Raw genomic sequence first — 6296 nt, 5'->3', positions numbered from 1 at the left:
TACTCCTTGTAGTTGATGCTTGTTGGTTTATTTGGTGGAAGATCATATGTTCAGATCCTTTATACATATTAATACCCCTCTGATTATGAACATGAATATGCTTTGTGAGTAGTTACATTTGTTCCTGAGGACATGGGAGTAGTCTTGCTATAAGTAGTCATGTGAATTTGGTATTCGTTTGATATTTTGATGAGATGTATGTTGTCTTTCCTCTAGTGGTGTCATGTGAACGTCGACTACATGACACTTCACCATTATTTGGGCCTAGGGGAAGGCATTGGGAAGTAATAAGTAGATGATGGGTTGCTAGAGTGACAGAAGCTTAAACCCTAGTTTATGTGTTGCTTCGTAAGGGGCTGATTTGGATCCATATGTTTCATGCTATGGTTAGGCTTACCTTAATACTTCTTTTGTAGTTGCGGATGCTTGCAAGAGGGGTTAATCATAAGTGGGATGCTTGTCCAAGTAAGGGCAGTACCCAAGCACCGGTGCACCCACATATCAAATTATCAAAGTACCGAACGCCAATCATATGAGCGTGATGAAAACTAGCTTCACGATAATTCCCATGTGTCCTCATGAGCGCTTTCCTTTATATAAGAGTTTGTCCAGGCTTGTCCTTTGCTACAAAAAGGATTGAGCCATCTTGCTGCACCTTATTTAATTTCATTACTTGTTGCCCATTACAAATTACCTTATCACAAAACTATCTGTTACCGATAATTTCAGTGCTTGTAGAGAATATCTTACTGAAAACTGCTTGTCATTTCCTTCTACTCCACGTTGGGTTCGACACTCTTACTTATCGAAAGGACTACGATAGATACCCTATACTTGTGGGTCATCAAGACTCTTTTCTGGTGCAGTTGCCGGGGAGTGAAGCGCCTTTGGTAAGTAGAATTTGGTAAGGAAAAAAATTTATAGTGTGCTGAAATTTACTGTCACTTGTTATTATGGAAAGTAATCCTTTGAGGGCTTGTTCGGGGTATCTTCACCCCCAGTAGTGCAAAGAGTTTCTCCTCAACCTACTGAACCTACTGAAAATGTTTACTTTGAAATTCTTTCGGGTATGATAGAGAAACTGCTAGCTAATCCTTTTACAGGAGATGGAACATTGCATCCCGATTGGCACCTAATCTATGTGGATGAAGTTTGTGGATTATTTAAGCTTGCAGGTATGCCCGAGGATGTTATCAAGAAGAAGGTCTTCCCTTTATCTTTGAAGGGAAATGCATTGACATGATTTAGGCTATGTGATGATATTGGATCATGGAACTACAATCAATTGAAATTGGAATTTCATCAGAAGTTTTATCCTATGCATATGGTTCATCGTGACCATAAGTATATATATAATTTTTGGCCTCGCGAAGGAGAAAGCATCGCTCAAGCTCGGGGGAGTCTTAATTCAATGTTATATTCATGCCCCAATCATGAGCTCTCAAGAGAAATTATTATTCAAAAAATGTATGCTCGGCTTTCTCTCGATAATCTCTCCATGCTTGATACTTCTTGCACTGGTTCTTTGATGATGAAGACTATTGAATTCAAATGGGATTTGTTGGAAAGAATTAAACGCAACTCTAAAGATTGGGAACTTCACGAAGGTAAGGAGTCAGGTATAACACCTAAGTTTGATTGTGTTAAATCTTTCATGGACACAGATGCTTTTCGTGAATTTAGCACTAAATATGTACTTGACTCTTAGATAGTAGCTTCTTTCTGTGAATCATTTGCTACTCATGTTGATCTCCCTAAGGAGAAGTGGTTTAAATATCATCCTCCCATTGAAGTAAAAGTAGTTGAACCTATTAAAGTTGAAGAAAAGACTATCACTTATAATGTTGATCCTATTGTTCCTGCCGCTTATATTGAGAAACCACCTTTCCCTATTAGAATAAAGGATCATGCTAAAGCATCAACTGTGGTTCGTAAGAGTAATACTAGAACACCCAAACCCTCTGAGAAAATTAAAGTTGAACCTAGTATTGCTATGGTTAAAGATCTTGATACGTCTCCAACGTATCTATAATTTTTTATTGCTCCATGCTATATTATCTACTATTTTAGGCAATATTGGGCTTTATTATCCACTTTTATATTATTTTTGGGACTAACCTATTAACCGAAGGCCCATCCCAGATTTGCTGTTTTATGCCTATTTCAGTGTTTTGAAGAAAAGGAATATCAGACGGAGTCAAAACGGAACGAAATCAACTGGAAAAGTTATATTTGGAAGGAAACACACCTGATGGACTTGGACCCCACGTCAAGGAAGGAACGAGGTGCTCACGAGGGTGGGGCCCCCCCTAGGGCGCGCCCCCCTATCTCGTGGGGCCCCCGTGGCTCCCCTGACGTGCTTCTTCTGCCTATATAACTCCATATACCCTAAAACTTCCAGAACGGAAAGATAGATCGGGAGTTCCGCCGCCAGAAGCCTCCGTAGCCACCAAAAGTCAATCGGGACCCTGTTCCGGCACCCTGACGGAGGGGGGAACCCTCACCGGTGGCCATCTTCATCATCCCGGTGCTCTCCATGACGAGGAGGGAGTAGTTCTCCCTCGAGGCTGAGGGTATGTACCAGTAGCTATGTGTTTGATCTCTCTCTCTTGTGTTCTTGATTTGCACGATCTTGATGTATCGCGAGCTTTGCTATTATAGTTGGATCTTATGTTTCTCCTCCCCCTCTTCTCTCTTGTAATGAATTGAGTTTCCCCTTTGAAGTAATCTTATCAGATTGAGTCTTTAAAGACTTGAGAACACTTGATGTATGTCTTGCCGTGGATATCTGTGGTGACAATGGGATACCATGTGCCACTTGATGTATGTCTTGCTGACCAACTTGCGGGTTTCGTGACATTGGGAACCTATGCATAGGGGTTGGCACACATTTTCGTCGTGATTCTCCGGTAGGAACTTTGGGGAACTCTTTGAGGTTCTATGTGTTGGTTGAATAGATGAATTGAGATTGTGTGATGCATATCGTATAATCATACCCACGGATACTTGAGGTGACATTGGAGTATCTAGGTGACATTAGGGTTTTGTTTGATTTGTATCTTAAGGTGTTATTCTAGTACGAACTCTAGGGATGTTTGTGACACTTATAGGAATAGCCCAACGGATTGATTGGAGAGAATAACTTTGAGGTGGTTTCGTACCCTACCATAATCTCTTCGTTCGTTCTCCGCTATTAGTGACTTTGGAGTGACTCTTTGTTGCATGTTGAGGGATAGTTATGTGATCCAATTATGTTAGTATTGTTGAGGGAACTTACACGGGCGAAAGTACGAACCCTAGGCCTTGTTTACCATCATTGCAATACCGTTTACGCTCACTTTTATCACTTGCTACCTTACTGTTTTTATTATTTTAGATTACAAAAACTATTATCTACTATCCATATACCACTTGTATCACCATCTCTTCGCCGAACTAGTGCACCTATACAATTTACCATTGTATTGGGTGTGTTGGGGACACAAGAGACTCTTTGTTATTTGGTTGCAGGGTTGCTTGAGAGAGACCATCTTCATCCTATGCCTCCTACGGATTGATAAACCTTAGGTCATCCACTTGAGGGAAATTTGCTACTGTCCTACAAACCTCTGCACTTGGAGGCCCAACAACGTCTACAAGAAGAAGGTTGTGTAGTAGACATCAAGTTCTTTTCTGGCGCCGTTGCCGGGGATGTGAGTGCTTGAAGGTATATCTTTAGATCTTGCAATCGAGTCTTTTAGTTTCTTGTTTTATCACTAGTTTAGTTCATAAAAGAAAATTTCAAAAAATGGAATTGAGTTTGTCTCATACGCTTCACCTTTTTAATATCTTTCGTGAGTATGATGGAAAGGATAATTGTGCTCAAGTGCTAGAAGAAGAGATCTCTAATATGTTTGGCACTAAATATTTGAATGATGAGCATGATTGGAATGTTGTTAGTACGAATTCTTTGGATATCCATGATGCTAATGATGATTGCACTAGTTATGTTGAAAATACCTCCTATAAACATGTCAATTTTTGTGGAGTAGACTGGGTTTGCAAGTACACACCAAATAGGGAAGATAGATATTGCTAGAGGCATAAGTACTTAGAAACCAAATTGTTGCAAGAAGAGCTAGATGAATGTACTGAAAAATTCAATATTTTTCGTGCCCCTTGTGAACTTTGCAATGAACATGGTCACTTAAAGCTCCAATGATATTTGTTTCATGATCAAGTCGTGTCCAAACATTGTGATAATTTGATTACCCTTGAGCATCATAAAGAGCTTAGCCTTCTTTTGGGTTATGAAGAAATGAAACGTATAACTAAGGGTATTCCAAAGTTTAATATTGATAAAGTTCTTCATTTTGATCTAGAAAATATTTATATGTATTGTGAGGTGAATTGCATTGAAAATCCTTATATTGCCAATTACATAAAGAAAAGAAAACAAATAGAAGATAGAGAGAATACTAATGAAAGGGAAGAGACTTCCCAATACCCTCCTATTATTTCTTATGATGAATCAGGTAACGAGGAGGAGCCTCCTATTCAACCAATCTCATTAATAAGGAGCTCCAAAAAGAGGATTGAACCCACACATGATGTGGTGAAGAGGAAGAAAATAAAAAGGAAGAGAGGTAAAAAGATATCTCTCCCAAATAAAGTTGCTCCTATTATTGTTGTGCCGCATGAAAATGAAGATGATACACTTTATGATGATCTCGTTATGCCTATTGCTTGTTGTGATGATTATGATTGGGAAGATAATGATACTTCTTATGATCTTTAAAATCTTTTTGGTACTTGCTTGGAAGAATATGATAATAATGTTTGCTATACTATTGGTGCTATCCATACTATTAATGATGAGAGTGATTATGCTTATGATACGAAAAGGCCCAAGCTTGGGGAAGCTATGTTTTATGAGGATGACATATTTGAGAATATATTTGCTGCAATTAATGTTTGTCCCAAGCTTGGGGATGCTATGTTTAATAATGATGATATTTTTAGCCTTCCATGTTTTGATATGCAAAGTGATTATGATGAGAACAAAGTTGCTACTTATGATGATTATTGTGATAAAACTTATGCTATAAAGAGTAGTGATGATTATATTTATAAAACTTGTCATGATTATGAGTACCCTTTCTCTGAACATTACTCCTTTAACGTGGAAACAATTTATAGTATTCGAGTCTCTTATGATACTCCCACTACTATTCATGAGAAGAAATTTGCTTATGTCGAGAGTAATAAATTTTCTATGCTTGTAGATCATGAAAAGAATGCTTTAGGTACTGGTTATAATTGTTAATTTCATTCATGATGCTACTGAAAATCATTATGAGGGAGGAATATATTCTTGTAGGAATTGCAATAATATCAAGTTCCCTCTCTATGTGCTTAAAATTTTGAAGTTATGCCTGTTTTACCTTTCTATGCAAATTGATTCTTGTTCCCATAAGTTGTTTGCTCATAAAATCCCTATGCATAGGAAGTGGGTTAGACTTAAATGTGCTAGTCATATTCTTCATGATGCTCTCTTTATGTTACAATTCTTATCTCTTATATGAGCATCATTGAAATCATCATGCCTAGCTAGGAGCGTTAAACGATAGTGCTTGTTGGGAGGCAACCCAATTTTATTTTAGTTCCTTGATTTTTGTTCCTGTTTAGTAATAAATAATTCATCTAGCCTCTGCTTATATGTGGTTTTATATGTTTAATTAGTGTTTGTGCCAAGTAGAACCTTTGGGAAGACTTGGGGGAAGTCTTGTTGATCATGCTGTCAAAAACAGAAACTTTAGCGCTCACGAGAACTGCTGCCATTTTTATTTGGAGAGTGATATTTAGTTAATTATTTTTGCAGATGATTAATAGATAAATTCCTCAGGTCCAGAAATTTATTTGAGAATTTTATGAGTTCCAGAAGTATAGGTTTGATTCAGATTACTACAGACTGCTCTGTTTTTGACAGATTCTGTTTTTCGTGTGTTGTTTGCTTATTTTGATGAATCTATGGCTAGTAAAATAGTTTATAAACCATAGAGAAGTTGGAATACAGTAGGTTTAACACCAATATAAATAAATAATGAGTTCATTACAGTACCTTGAAGTGGTGATTTAATTTCTTATACTAACAGAGCTTACGAGTTTTCTACTTTAAGTTTTGTGTTGTGAAGTTTTCAAGTTTTGGGTAAGGATTCGATGGACTATGGAACAAGGAGTGGTAAGAGAATAAGCTTGGGTATTCCCAAGGCACCCCAAGGTAATATTCAAGGATAGCCAAGAGCCTAAGCTTGGGG

The sequence above is a fragment of the Triticum urartu genome, chromosome 2 (genome assembly GCF_003073215.2).
Source record: "Triticum urartu cultivar G1812 chromosome 2, Tu2.1, whole genome shotgun sequence".
Taxonomy (NCBI): domain Eukaryota; kingdom Viridiplantae; phylum Streptophyta; class Magnoliopsida; order Poales; family Poaceae; genus Triticum; species Triticum urartu.
This window is presented reverse-complemented; position numbering follows the sequence as displayed.